The following is a 16474-nucleotide window of genomic DNA, read 5'->3' on the forward strand; positions in this document are numbered from 1 at the left end:
GTAGTAGGCCCCTCTTTTGAAGGCGACGTTACCCTCAACCCAGTAGTTTGAGTCAGCAAGGATACAATCCTAAAGGGTTGGATTATTGGAAGATAATGAATTAAGTTATTAATGCAAATTATGGTAGGCCCCGCTTTTGGCGGTGACGTTACCCTCGGCTAAGTAGTCTGAGTCAGCAGGGATACAGTCCTAAATAGCCGGGTTATAGTATTAATAGTAGTTAACTTATGAGGGGGTCAAAGAGTTTGGATCCCCGCCATCCAATACCTATGGGCATTGAAGGAGATCCTACTAAATTTGACCCAGGTCCCAAGCAGGACCTCTAAACGCTGAACAAGGGCAAGACCCTTACCAAACCGTTCCCTTAACCCCCGACCAGGTAGCCAACATACCTCCATATAGACCGTGGAGATATGAATGGTGAAAATCTTTTATTTTATATAGACAGTAAAATAATGCCAAGACACCACGGACAAACGATAAGGAAAGATCACCTTCAACATAAGCAACTAGTTATTAAAGTCATTAATACAAAACCAAATAAAAAGTGCAAAAGATTAAAAATAAAAAGTATTATACTAAACACTTGTCTTCACCAAGTGATGTAAGAGACTTAGGCAAACATGGCCTTGATTGTCAAGAACTCTTACTATCAATCTTGGATCCCGAGACGACTCACACACTCTACGATGGACAATGGATGATGGTGGTGGATGATGGTGTTATGGTGGTGGTGGGTGGTGGATGAAGTGTGAGAGAGGTGGTGTGCCAAGGGATGAGATGGAATGAAACCAAGCACTCCTATTTATAGGCTGAACAGAAGGCTGGGCACGGCCCCGTGTCCGCTGGACACGCCCCCGTGCCCGTCTGACACTCTCTCTCCTCATTAATTGTAATTCGCAATTACAATTAATGCGTCTGCTGTACTTTCACCACGGCCCCGTGCTCACTGGACACGGCCCCGTGGTGGGCAATAGAAGCTTCTACAGGTTTGTCTTTTCTGCTGCTTCTTGGGCACGGCCCCGTGCTGGCTGAGCACGGCCCCGTGGTGGGCTTCTGTTTTCTCTTCTTTGCTTAGGAGGATACCGTTGAGGGTTCGGGCAGTCTACTTTTATCCCTTTTCTTGTATTTATGCTAGAATTAGCTGTCTTTTTGCTTCTTTTGTGAATTTGAGCTCATTTCATCCTGAAAATACAAAAGGAAGACAAAAACACTCTTTTTCCAACATTAGTACTTAAAAAGGGTTAGTTTTATGCCTTAATTGATGTAATTTATATGTTGCATTTTACACACATCAAATACCCCCACACTTGAACTTTTGCTTGTCCTCAAGCAAAACTCTTTTAAATGTGGCTTTCACTCCCAAATGGAATGGGTAGAAGAGAAGGTTTTTGGCTTGTCATAGAGTGTCGGGAATCCAAGATCTTTTTGGGTTTTATTTTTATTTATTTACAATCCTATTCGTTATGATTTATTTAGAACGTTTCATAGGATAAACTACTTATTTGGGCATAACATACTTTTTTTTAAAATTTCATTTATATACAAGTTCACTTACCTCACGGGATAAATCACTCAACACTCGGCCGAAGGTGTATTTTTTTAGTGAATCACTCGAGAGCGGCATGGAACTTACGCCTTCCATAGGCTTGCCAAGCAATCAATCCTCCTCCTTTTTAACTTTATACCTTTGTAAATATCAAGAGGACTTTTTGGGTGAAGGATTAGGCTTGGGCTAAAGGTGGGTGGTTGGGTTAGTGGTTAGTAAAAGGGCGAAAAAAACGTAAAAAGCGTCGGTTTTCGTAACACACTTTGTTTTTAGTAACTTTTTTTTTATTTGGAAGTATTTCTCCAAACAAGCTCTTGTTTGTATAGCTTTGTTTGTTTTTAACTTCATCATCATCTCATTTTTTTTTGATCAGTCACATAAAAGAACGAGCTTGCGAAAAACCGAGCTTGTTTCTAAAATAAAGGGTGAAAAATAAAAAGGGTTTTTCGGTGGGTAAAAAGGGTTTAGGGTAATGAAATGAAAGGTTTAGGCTCAAAGGGGTTAACTAGGGGGATTTTGGGTAGGTGGTAAAAAAAAATGAAAAATAATGGTGTAGAAAGAAAAATGGTTAGTCCTAATGCCTCCATCATTTACTTACTTGGGTTTAAGTTGGTAAGGACCGGGAATGAATCGTCGTGGCAAGTTCTAAGTTGTAAGAACCAAGCGGCTATTCACACAACAAACGAAAAATGAGCATTTAGTCTAAAGATGTAAATTTGTATGCTCAATAAAGGCTCAAAACTCACTTTTGTGGGAATGGGTTTTTAATGTGATCAAGTATATATAATCAAATTTTAACTAGGCTTGTTATGCCGTTTCATAATTTTCTTATGTTGGTTCTTGTTATCACGACGCTCTCGGTTGTAAATTTTATAAAAATATAACCTTATTAATCTTGTGATTCCTAACTTAAACTTTAGACAAGTAAAAAAAATGAAAAATTTTTGAAAAAATTTGGGGTGTTTAGCGGTTCCAATAGAGTTTTGTGTAAGGCTTGTTGTTAGGACTTGCAAAATTTCAAAGTGTTAGTTTCCCCCCCCCCCCCACACTTAAATTACACATTGTCCTCAATGTGTCCCAAAAATAAATTTTTAGGTTGATTGGATGTGTAGTGTGGTGTTAAAAAGCAAAGATTTATGTTACTGGCAGTCTGGACACGGCCCCGTGTTCGCTGGACACGACCCCGTGGTGAACTGCCAGTATCGAAAACTTACAGAAGGTGAACACGGGGGCGTGTTGGCTCGACACGGCCCCGTGTCTGGCAATTAATTGCAGGTCAGTAACCAAACAGCAGGTCTGGGAGATGAACACGGGGGCGTGTCGGCTGGACACGTCCCCGTGTGGACAGTCTGTGAGCCTGAAAAACAGGTTTCGTCTCCCGGTTTCTCCATTTTGGGCCTGTAAGTGCTAAGTTTTAGCACTCCAACCCTTGATTTGCACCTGTTTCATCATTCAATACCACACCAAGCAAACATAAAACATCCTACATTACCAAAGTTAATTGTCTTCAAGCATAAAGTGAAAATAAAACGGAAATAAAAAAATAGTCAAAGAAAGTAAATTGTTCAACAAGCGGCACGCAGGCCATAAATTGTTTGATAGAGAAGGGTACTTAAACCTGTGGGCTCACCACCAACCTGCCCCTTGTTCTTCCAAACCTCCTACTCCATGTCTTCATCGCTATCCCCACCTCCACCCCCATGCCCCGCCATATACTCCCGGATGCTACCGATATCATCTTGTATATCGTTGATGTTGCGCTCAATTGCTCCGACCCGGTGGTATGTGTTGTTGGCGAGATTGTAGGCGTTCCTGGTGCACATGAGGTTTTCCTGCAAAAGATCATGTAAACTTTGAAAGTTAGGAAAACCGCCTCCTTGTGAGGAGGATTGCCCTGGATCGCCATGGGGTTGGTACTGGTATTGGGGAGGTGGTGCATGAAGAACTAGAGCATCCTATGGGTTCCATGCATAACCTTGTGTTCTTTGAAAGCTCACCGTCCCGTCTTCCGCCTCATAAAGCAAGTTCATGGCTCGGCAAATGTGGTAGTCGACTCGTCCCGACCATGGACTTCTTTGAAAGGACCTTGGAATGTTCGTGAAGTGCTTGAAAAGACGGTACACCCATCCCCCAAAGAAGATAGGTGTTGGAGCTCGAGCAAGGCGATTGAGATGCATGTTTCGCAACAGGAGATATGGAACATCGAGAGGCTTTCGGTTGTGGATGCAGTGAAGGACAACCAAATCTTTCAACCCCACAACGCCACTACTGTCGTGACGCTGGTTCAGCGAGTAGGTGAGGAGCCTGTGAATGTAGCGGTATAGCGGGTCCCTCAGTTTGGTACTCTTAGTGCTGCTAGGGTTGTAGATTCCTTCACCGATTTGAGCCCATGCGGCTTGACGTTCGGTCTCATCCAAGTCTCGTAATCCCCCAGTATTCTCCTCATTTCCCGATTCCTCTTCACCGTATAGTCCTATTATAGATCCAAACTGTGCCATTGTTAGACCATTTTGAGACCGTAGGTACTTGAGTCGATTAGGGTCTAAAACGCTAAACAAGAATGAAGAACGATCAAGTACGCAACGGTCTAGGGGGAATATTGTTAGGTTATATGAGACCGTTGGTACTTGCTTTAGATGGTTATGGATTGTTTTGGTTAAGTTTATTAGACTTTGTAAAGTCTAGGGGCTAATATTGTAATATTTTGATAGTGGCAAATCTGACTTGGTGTAGTTAAGATTCCAGCAAATTTATAAATTTGCTGGCAAGTCAGACACTATATATAGCTCATGCCTTGTAACAAACTTAAGCTTTTGGCTCCTTGATGAATATTAGTGTTGTTACTTTCTCTTGTTGATCTTGTGCTCAAATCTGATATCCAAGGTTGTTTATTGTTATATCTTATTGTTTGGATTCAATACAACACTTGTTGTATTCATTAATCCATTAGCTTCACCTTCATCTTTGATTCTTCTTAACTTTTCATATCTCAAACACCTAATCAATAGGTGTTATGGGTTAAAACAACCAACCACTGTGATCCGGATTCGTTTTGGGATCTACAATTTGGTATCAGAGCCTTTGTGCTCTTGGTTGTTGTGTTCTTGTTGAGATTTTTCATTGTTTTGAAGGTTTTTCAAAGTTTCAAGGTTTTTCAAATTTTTGGGCTTAAAATGGATTGATTTGGTGTGTTTAATCGATAGGTTGTTGTTAATACTTGATTAGGGAGTTATTTTGGACATTTTGGTGCATCAAAACATGGTTTTTGGGCTGTTTTTGAGTGATTAGAGGGTTTTAGTTCGTGTTAAACCCTCTGTCCAGCGAATTTAACTTGAAGCCAGCGAACAATTTTTGAATATGGCGAAATTATCTGTTGAAGACAGCGAACTCAGCAATGAATATAGCGAATTAATTCAAACCGTTGAGTGTTTTATCGCATAATCATCAACTTCGCCGACCATTGTTCGAGCGAAATTGTTGATCATCAGCGAAATAGTGTCATTTGTCCCTTGAGCGAAATTATCGAAGGCGACTTCGAGAGCCGTGATAGTGAACCACAGCGTTCTTATCACGGTTACCGGTGAAATTAACCTAACCCCTGTTTGTGTTTTGATTTGTCAGCGAAGATAAGTGATCGCTCGTGCAGGCTTACATAACTCCCCAGCGAAGATAGCGGACTAGCTAGCGAAGGTCCTCAATCAACATCGTTCATTGGCGAAATTAAAGCTCCTGTCAGCGAATTTAAGGTCTGTTCAGCTCACGTTTGTCTAAAACAAGGAAAGATGTCGCTGAATCAACTAAGTCCAATTGCTCAAGCGGAACTCGAAACTGGAACCATGACGTGATGTCGTGGGTCACGCAAATTTAATCCCCAAACAACTATAGATAGTGGTAAGAGGGTATCGAACTCAGGGAGTATGTGGAAAATGTGTCGATTGTATAGCTTTGTACTTAAATTAATATTAAACTAAATTGCAGAAATTAAATTTCAAGAATTTGGATTGTTGTTTTAGAAAACTAAATTAAAAACTAATTCAAATCAAAGTTGGTTGTAAAACAAATTAGGAGAGAACAATGATCACCTTAGGTTTCAGTTTCTTTAAACAATTGTGTGTAATTCCAACTAGAAAGAGTTACATAGACATAACTCGTGTATAGATGATTGAAGTGATAAAAGGGGACAAAGTACTCGGATTATATAAACGCGAGGTTGTTTCCCGATGACCAATTAATCAATAACCAACCCTAACCCTTCCCATGATATCTCGATTGCCAACGGCACCAAGAACGTACGATTAAGACTAGAAATTGCACTATCGATTAACAAGTTACAAGCAATCAAACATACACCATGATATTCAAGCAACGCAAGTTATCATTCTAGAAATTCAGAAATAAAACACACAAAAGTTCAAGAAACATTCACCTAAGATGATCACCGAAGAGTTTAGCCGGACATGGCTCGGTGAATCATCATCATAATCAAACCAATGTTCATACGAATCGAAAATACAAACCGGATGATAAGAATTGTTCAAGAACCAAGCAAGTAGCCAAAATTCGCCCCCAAGATGATCCAAAACCGTTCAATGATGAGGAATAATGAAAAGACACCCAAAAACTAACTTAAATGTGGCAGTTACATGTTTTCTCGTAGCCGTCACCGTAATTTACGGTCTCACCGTAAATTACGGTGGACTTGATTCTTTTACGGTGCAAATAGTCTGTGTTACGGTGAGCCATTATTTGATTCTCAGGTCCACCGTAAATTACGCTAGGACCGTAATTTACGGTGATGACCTGAATGTTCTTCTTTCTTTCGTCTCTTGTTCCACGCTCGACCCGTTCATCACCAAAGACTCCATAGCTGCACTTAATCCATCATTTAGCCCCCGAAATGCACCTGAAACATAAGCAACAGTAGTTATCTAATTCAAGATAATTACACGATTAAGTGAAGGATTATTTCATCTTTTAACATGTTTAAGGGTTGTCCAAAGGACCACCCGTCACATCCCCACACTTAACCGTTGCTTGTCCCAAGCAACTCATCAAAATGATTTCAAAACAAGTGATCAAATTAAACCAAGCAAAACATGCAATCTCTTTACCAACCCCTTTTTAGCACCCAAGCAATGCACCCCTCTCAAATTCTCTCCTCTCGGCTACAAGTGAAAACTAGCTAAGATAAGCTAGACACACACTAGGCAAACGGGTGGATGCACAATCATAAGCTTGTACCTAAATCGATCATTCTCCTAAAATGGGTCAAACATGAATGCAAATCAAAGGGACTTCAAGGTTGTAACGCGGCTAGGTGTATAGGTAGGGAATGGAATATATATGAAGTAGCGAAAATTCGACCCGGTCTTTTTATTACAAACATAGCAAACAAACAAACAAACTTAACTACTATATACAAGACAATTAACTTCTCTTTTTTTTTCATTGCTTTTCTTTTTTTTTTCTCTTTTTTTTTTCTTTCTTTTCTGATTTTTTTTTTTCAAAACTAGGCGAACAACTAAACAATAACGCATTAACCATATCTTCTTCAAACTAGCAAACTACTACTACTATCACAAAACACTATAAGACCGGGTCGAATTTGGGTAAATTTTTAAGTAAATAGCTAGGGGGAACAAATGATAAGCTTTAAAGGCACAAAATGGGCAACTAAATGTCCAAACCCCCGCCCCTCTCACTACCATGCTCATATATATACTTATGAGGTCCAACCCCCCAAGTCCCACACTCGCTCACACCAACGACGAGGCTACCTAAATGCCCTTATCCTTTCTACATTCATGTTTAACTAAGGACTCAAATCGCATTCAAGAACAAGTTCTAATGCACCCCCACCCGTAGCCACTCTCATCAAAGACAATCATTATTTATGTACAAGTGTGGCTACAACTCTCACCAAGAATGAAAAAGGTATCAAGGGTTGCCGGTGCATTATTTAGGGTTAAATTAGGGCGTTCAAATTCTCACATCATTTCGCTTAGCTCAAAATTTTTCAAAAACTTCAAAAATTCCCCCCATCCCCACACTTGGGATACATTGACCCCAATGTATGGCTTTTGGGAGGCTTTGATCACTAAACTCAATCACATCGACATTTGCTCAAACACTCAAACCCCAAATTTCTTTTTGTATTTTTCTTTTTATATTTTTTTTTATGTTTTTCTTCTTTTTTAAACACGACACCACCAACAAACACCAACCCAACAATCAACCACATAATCAAACACCACCCATCCTCCCAACCATAACCAACATAAAACCAAAAATATGTACAAACTATACACAAGAGAGAATACCACCTGATTAATAGTAGCGCGGTCCTGGAGGTCCAAAGATGGATGACATCATATCATTCCACTCTCCAAATCCGAATGCACCGCTGCTACTCCCTGCTTGTTGTTGCGCTCCCTCTTGCTGCCTCGGGTCAAGCCATTGAGAATGGTGAAGTGGTGGAGTCGGGTATGAAATGCTACCATCATAAGGCGGTAATGAGGCATAGTCCACATGTTGTGGGTCCTCAACAACCGGCCTTCCGGCATGCCAATCCGCATGCATCCTCCTCGCCTGATCATCATGATATCGATTATTAGTGTCCACTTCTCTAGAGTATGCGAAAGTACGGTTCCATGCCTTATGGCGATCGAAGCTATGTTTTAACGACCACTCTATGCTTGCACTATTCCTCGTGTTTTGATCATACAACGTCCTCTCCGACCCCGACCATGTATCAAAAATAGATGCCGGCGGACGTTGACTTTCAATCACCTCTTGCATTGTACCACTATAAGCCCAACCCGGCTCATACGATTGTTGCGCATAGTCATAGAACATACCACCGTGACCTCCACCATGACCCCCTTGACCCACATTCAAGTTCACCCCGCCTTGCGGTTGCTCCTCATAATCTTCATCCCCGCTTGGGATCTCTGCTTCACTCTCGGGTTCATCCTCTTCACCCGGTAACAATTCCCTCGCATTCGCCTTAAGAGCTCTCCACCTTTGGCCCTGCGACTTTAACTTGTGATAACGCTCCGTCTGAGTATACGTCCAAACACTCCCCATCTTATCCAACGTGAAAGGCCGGTGCCTTTTTGTTGCTCCCCGATCTTCCGATGTTAACGCCTTCTGTTGTTTCATCAATCCCGTAATTATTCGACAATAAGGGACGATGTCTCTTCCATACTTATTTTGGCAGATCCATAAGTGGTGCATGATAAGGTAACGTATCGGAAAACATGGAGCCCCATGCATCAACGAATAAAGAAAAGGTATCTCTGGAAACCTCACCTGTTCTTTGTCTCCCCTTCTTGGAATGACATTGAGAAGCCAGATACAAGCGAAAGAAAAGGCGGGGTGATTCGGTGCTACAAGCTGATCTTGAGATGCCAACTTTACCCGCGAAGGGATACACGTGAGCTGTGAGAAAGGTGAGAGAAAGAAAGACTGAGATGATGGAGATGTTATTCAAAAATTGAAGAAAAGAAAGAGTGTGACAAAGCTCGAGAGAAGAAAGAAGTTATCATCAATCGCTTGCTTCAAAAGACAAGCTTCTTTCATCAGAATCAGAATTCCGAGAAATTAAATCTCCAATGTCATCCACATACAATGTCACATTGAAGGATGCAAGTGAAGTTGATAACAAGCAAACTCCATCACAGCACATCATGGGAAAAGACGCAACAAATCCTGTCACCAGAGTCAAGGAATGAAGACGCTCAAGTACGCAACGGTCTAGGGGGAATATTGTTAGACCATTTTGAGACCGTAGGTACTTGAGTCGATTAGGGTCTAAAACGCTAAACAAGAATGAAGAACGATCAAGTACGCAACGGTCTAGGGGGAATATTGTTAGGTTATATGAGACCGTTGGTACTTGCTTTAGATGGTTATGGATTGTTTTGGTTAAGTTTATTAGACTTTGTAAAGTCTAGGGGCTAATATTGTAATATTTTGATAGTGGCAAATCTGACTTGGTGTAGTTAAGATTCCAGCAAATTTATAAATTTGTTGGCAAGTCAGACACTATATATAGCTCATGCCTTGTAACAAACTTAAGCTTTTGGCTCCTTGATGAATATTAGTGTTGTTACTTTCTCTTGTTGATCTTGTGCTCAAATCTGATATCCAAGGTTGTTTATTGTTATATCTTATTGTTTGGATTCAATACAACACTTGTTGTATTCATTAATCCATTAGCTTCACCTTCATCTTTGATTCTTCTTAACTTTTCATATCTCAAACACCTAATCAATAGGTGTTATGGGTTAAAACAACCAACCACTGTGATCCGGATTCGTTTTGGGATCTACAGCCATGGAGATTGAGTACATTGTCCCGCCACACCGAAATGCGACCCCTTCGTTGTCAAACGGGTCACACCTCGAATTGAAAGCGAAAGTACTGTAAAACTCCATTGTGCATTGATGCACCGACCGAAGCCGAGTGTTCAATGCAACTGCTAGTGGCCCTGTCACGATGTTGTTGAATCGGTCTAGTTGGTTCACCATGGTTAACAAGTCGGTACATGCCCGCCTAGGGTACTCCTCGGGTCTTGTTTGGAGTATCTCATATCGCGCCCTAGCATCGAGTTCGCTTGCATTGAACCTTGTGAACTTTGACATCTGAAAGAATACACCAGAAGTTAGAACGAAACAAAGAGATTTGTAAAGAAACTGCAAACAGTGGGCTGGACACAGATTTGTAAAGAAACTGCAAACAGTGGGCTGGACACAGCCCTGTGTTCAGTGGACACGGCCCCCTTGTCCAGGCGTCTGTAACCCAAAAAGTTCATTTTTCGTCCCGGTTCCGAAAACTTGAAAATTTTTAGCCCAATAGCTGCGGTTTCCCCCGAAAATGAAACCCTAAGTGTCGTTTTTCCCAAAACAAACCGTTTACCCTACCAATTTCGTCTTTTTCAGTTCACAAACAAGGGTTTGGGGTTTTAGTAGGAAATCGAACGAATCTATCAACAATACATGTTTATTTACTTTCTACTACACTAATCTAAACTACTACTAACAGATTGCATCAAAAATTTGAAGTTCGATCCGGATGAACACGAAGAACCCTAGATTTTTCCCCAATTTTTTGATGATTTAACTACATGCAAGTAACTAATCTAACTACTAAAGATGATAGAATCATACCTTGATATTGTTAAACGTGGTAGTGACGTCGGAAATCTGCGGAAAATCGCCTGGAACCAGAGCGTTTTCGGCAAAACGGGGCGTGTGGAATGAGGTAACTGTTATGAAAAGAGGGTTTTATCCCGACAGTTGCCTCGACACGGCCCCGTGTCTAGCGGACACGGCCCCGTGCCGGGCAAAGTTTTAAGGTTTTTTTTTTTTTTTTTTGTGTTTGTGTGCATGCCCCTTTTTTTTTCCGAAAAATGGTTAGAAGACTTACCGATTTTTTGACGTACACTTGCCTGTTTGTAACATGTCTGGTATGATGTTGAGTTTATTCGTTAACCTTTTGAAGTGAGATCTCCTCTTCCTCATCCTCAATGGATCCTCGGTAGAGTTTTAGCCGTTGGCCATTGACTTTAAATGGTATCCATTTCGAGTTTTAATTTCTACTGCACCGTGAGGAAAAACATGGGTGACGGAAAAAGGTCCTGACCACCTAGATTTTAGTTTACCAGGAAATAATCGAAGTCGTGAATTAAACAATAGAACTTGATCTCCTACCCGAAATTCATTAGACTTAATATATTTATCATGTAAATTTTTCATTCTTTCCTTATAAATTTCGGAGTTAGAATATGCATAATTCCTGAGTTCGTCTAATTCATTCATTTGACAAAATCGATTTTTACCGGCAGTTTCTAAGTCTAAGTTTACATTTTTATTGCCCAGTAGGCTCTGTGAGCTATTTCTACCGGCAAGTGACAACTTTTTCCATAGACGAGCTTATATGGGGTTGTGCCTATAGTGGTTTTATAAGCAGTTCGAAAGGCCCATAAAGCATCGTCTAATTTGTCGACCCATTCCTTTTTATTTAGTCCTACGGTTTTTTCAAGTATTCGTTTTAAACCTCGATTAGTCACTTCGGCTTGCCCATTTGTTTGAGGGTGATACGCTGTTGAGACCCGGTGATAGACCCCATACCTTGTTAATATTTTTTTCGAGTTGATGATTGCAAAAATGGGTACCTCTATCACTTATCAAAGCTTTTGGTGTCCCGAAACGAGAGAATAATTTTTTTAGAAATTTTACCACTACTCTTCCATCATTTGTTGGAAGAGCTTCGGCCTCCGCCCATTTAGACAAATAATCGACTGCCACAAGTATATATTTGTTTCCTTTTGACGGCGGGAAAGGTCCCATGAAATCGAGTCCCCACACATCAAAAATTTCACAAACGAGAATGCCATTTTGAGGCATTTCGTTTTTGGAAGAAATATTACCTGATCTTTGGCAGGCGTCACATGTCTTTACAAGGTTTTGTGCATCCTTGTAAATGGTTGGCCAATAAAACCCTGAATCAAATACCTTTCGTGCGGTACTCGCGGCACCATGATGTCCTCCGTATGGACCTTCATGACAATGACGAAGAATTCTTCGTGCTTCATTACCATGGACACACCTTCGGATGAGCTGGTCGGCACACATTTTGAAAAGATAGGGGTCTTCCCAAAAGTAATGCTTTACATCAGCAAAGAATTTCTTTCTTTGATGATGCGGCCATCCTTTGGTGACTATACCGCTAGCTAGGTAGTTAGCATAGTCGGCATACCATGGCCCTTGTCTACTCTCCATCATCTCCAAGGATTCTCTGGGAAATTTCTCGTTGATTTGCTCGTCCCTGGTCGTTTCCAAAGCTGGGTTTTCTAGGCACGAGAGATGATCTGCAGCAGTGTTTTCTGCTCCTCTTTTGTCCTTGATTTCGATGTCGAATTCTTGGAGGAGTAGAATCCATCTGATCAAACGGGGTTTTGCGTCTTGTTTCTTGAAGAGGTACCTGATGGCTGCATGGTCTGTATAGACTACAGTTTTAGAAAGAACAAGGCAAGAACGGAATTTATCAAAAGCAAACACCACTGCTAGTAATTCCTTTTCTGTAGTTGTATAATTTTCTTGTGCATCATTAAGCGTTTTACTAGCATAATAGATTGGGTGGAAATGCTTTTCTTTTCTTTGTCCCAAGACTGCTCCAACAGCAAAGTCACTTGCATCACACATGATTTCGAAAGGAAATTTCCAATCGGGCGCTATCATGATAGGTGCATTGACTAGCATTTCCTTTAGGGTTAGAAATGCTTGATTGCATTCCTTGTCAAAGATGAAGGGTGCATCTTTTTCAATTAATTTTGTTAGAGGCCTTGAAATTTTTGAAAAGTCCTTGATAAACCTTCTATAAAATCCGGCATGCCCTAAGAAACTTTTGATTGCTCTTACGGAGGATGGTGGAGGTAATCGAGAAATAGTTTCTATTTTTGCTCGATCAACTTCCATTCCTTCGCTTGAGATTTTGTGACCGAGTACTATTCCCTCTGTTACCATGAAATGGCATTTTTCCCAGTTAAGGGCGAGGTTAGTTTCCTCACATCGGGATACCATCCGTTCGAGATTATCGAGGCATTGGTCATATGAGTCTCCAAAGATGGAAAAGTCGTCCATGAAGACTTCCATTGTCTTTTCTATCATATCATGGAAATGGCTACCATACAACGTTGGAATGTTGCAGGTGCATTACATAGACCGAATGGCATGCGTCGATATGCGAAAGTTCCGTAGGGACATGTGAAAGTTGTTTTCTCTTGGTCCTCAGGTGCTATCGGGATTTGAAAGTAACATGAAAAACCATCTAAGAAACAATAAAATTTATGACCGGATAGTCGTTCTAACATTTGATCAATGAAAGGCAAAGGAAAGTGGTCTTTCCTTGTTGCTTCATTCAATCGTCTATAATCTATGCAAACTCTCCATCCTGTGACGGTTCTTGTTGGTATTAGTTCATTCTCATTAGTTATTACCATCATACCTCCTTTCTTTGGGACTACTTGGACGGGACTTACCCACGGACTATCGGAGATAGGGTAGATTAGTCCGGCGTCAAGCAGCTTGATGACTTCATTTTTAACCACTTCTTGCACATTGGGATTCACTCTTCGTTGTGGTTGAATTACTGTTTTGTAGTCATCATTCATTAAAATTTTGTGCGTGCACATGGAAGGGCTTATTCCTTTAATATCTACAAGCTTCCAAGCGATCGCGTTTTTGTGTTTTTTAAGTAGATTAACTAATTTCTCTTTTTCTATGTTACTTAATTTAGAAGAAATAATTACAGGTAAACTACCGTCTTTGCCTAGAAAAGCATATTCCAAACCTTTAGGAAGTTCTTTGAGCTCAATGGGTGGGTCTTTAGAAGACACCTTATTTTGTGGCTCATCTAGATTAAGAACCTTAAAGGTTTGCTCTATGGCTATCTCTTCTTCGACAAAGTGGTCGTCTTCTTTGGTTGTATCGGGTGGTTCAGCTTCATCTTCAATTAGGGGGTCATTATTGCCAAAAGGATATTTCATTGAACGCTCAAGATCTATGCTCCTTTTGAATGCCCCTAACTGAAGAGGTAGATTGTTGAATTTCCGGATTTTCAAAGCTTTATGAGTTTGTACAAAAGGTTTTCCCAAGACTAGAGGGGCGTCATCAAGGATGACGAAGTCAGTTGGGATCACCATTTGATTTGTGTGAACCAAAACATCTTCAACTACACCGATTGATCTTATCACTTTTCGATCGGATAGAAAAATGGGTATTTGAAGTGGAGTAAAGTCACTAATACTTAATTTTTCAAAAATGTAGTTAGGCATTATGTTAACACAAAGATCTTTATCAATGGTGATATTACTAATAAATGAATTTTGAAAGAAACATGGAACCGGTGTAATGTTAATTTCAAAAGGATCTTCTTTTATTAGCGAAGTTTGATCATTAGTTAACTTAACACTCACTATTTCTTTGATTTTAGCACTAGTGTTTAACTCTTTTAAAAACTTGGCATGAGGGGTTACTAAACAATGATTTTCGAAAGTAGGTGACAAGAGATTAATTTCTTCAAAATTAGACTCTTCATGAATTTTAACATTATCGGACTCACTTTTTTCATTGTTTAACTCATGTGTCGGTTTTTCACTTTCTTGTTCTTCCATTTTTACATTTTCAACTATCTTTACGTTATTATTACAATTTAATTCTTCTCTTGCGCAGGATTCCTCTTCCCTTGCGCGAGATTCTTTCATGTAACGTTCGATAGTTTTAATGTGTTCTAATATCCTATTGGTCACTTCGGTGAGAGAAAAAGAATTTGGATCCTCAAAGCTTGAATCCGGTTATTCGATCCTTGGCTCCTCATAGTACTCATATGAAGTAGATGGTTCACACCATTGTTCTTCATTGTAAGTATATGATGGATAAGGGTCGAAACTTTGTTCTTCATAGTACTCAAATGAGGTGGGTTGTTCACGCCATGGTTCCTCATAATAAGAATATGAAGGTGGTGGCTCATATCTTAAGTCTTCAAAGTATGAGTATGAAGGCTCATACCTTGGTTCATCAAAATATGAGTATGAGGGAGGAGGTTCATACCTTTGGTCTTCATAGGATGTGTATGAAGTTGATGGCTCGTACCTGGACTCCTTATAATAGTTGTATGAATTGGATGGTTGATATGAAGTATTATATTGAACCGAGCGTGTGTTACGACAATTAGTGCAATAATTACCCCTATAATCATCCTCATCATAGGTGTAGTTGTAACCTCTTGAGTATTGATCCATAAGAATCACTCAACAGACCACAACCGAGTCTCGGGACCAGAAAACAAAAAAAAAATAAAAATAAAATGGAAACAGAGGCTGGACACGGCCCCGTGTCTGGTGAACACGGCCCCGTGGTCAGGGTCTGTATCTGGGCATTTTAATTAAAGTTACTAGTCACGTTGGACACTGGGGCGTGTTCAGTGAGCACGACCCCGTGTTCAGACTCTGTATCTGGGTATCTAACTAAAAATATGCACCACGGGGGCATGTTCAGCGAGCACGGCCCCGTGTTCAGGCTATTGTAAATGCAAACTAAACTAAAATGCAGAAAAATGTGCGCGCGTTTTGAAAAGGTTTTGAAAATTAGATTAGGCCGTCGATTTTAAGCTTTCTTAAAATCCTTGTGTCCCCGGCAACGGCGCCAAAAACTTGATGTGTGTTGGTGTGTATATAATTTAGATATATAATTAAGCCCTTTTTACACCTTTAGCCAAGTTTTAAATTTATAAAACACGATATTCACTAAAACTAAACACACATATGGGCAAGTGCACCCATCGTGGACGTAGTATAGTGTTGGTAAGATACCGAGGTCGTCCAAGGACACAAGAGCTTTTAATACCGGTTTATCCTCAACGTCTAATCAAATCAAAAAGTGAGAAAAATGTTTTTAAACTAAGAAAATAAAAATTAACTAAATGCTGAAAAATAAAATAAAAATAAAAACATATAGACAAGATGAATCACTTGGATTCGACTCGTGTATTAGTATAACCTTTGATTATTTTCGCACTTTTGCACTTGTTTAAGAGATTATCTTAGTTATTGTAGTAGGCCCCTCTTTTGAAGGCGACGTTACCCTCAACCCAGTAGTTTGAGTCAGCAAGGATACAATCCTAAAGGGCTGGATTATTGGAAGATAATGAATTAAGTTATTAATGCAAATTATGGTAGGCCCCGCTTTTGGCGGTGACGTTACCCTCGGCTAAGTAGTCTGAGTCAGCAGGGATACAGTCCTAAATAGCCGGGTTATAGTATTAATAGTAGTTAACTTATGAGGGGGTCAAAGAGTTTGGATCCCCGCCATCCAATACCTATGGGCATTGAAGGAGATCCTACTAAATTTGACCCAGGTCCCA

Source organism: Helianthus annuus, chromosome 16 (assembly GCF_002127325.2).
Source record: "Helianthus annuus cultivar XRQ/B chromosome 16, HanXRQr2.0-SUNRISE, whole genome shotgun sequence".
Taxonomy (NCBI): Eukaryota; Viridiplantae; Streptophyta; class Magnoliopsida; order Asterales; family Asteraceae; genus Helianthus; species Helianthus annuus.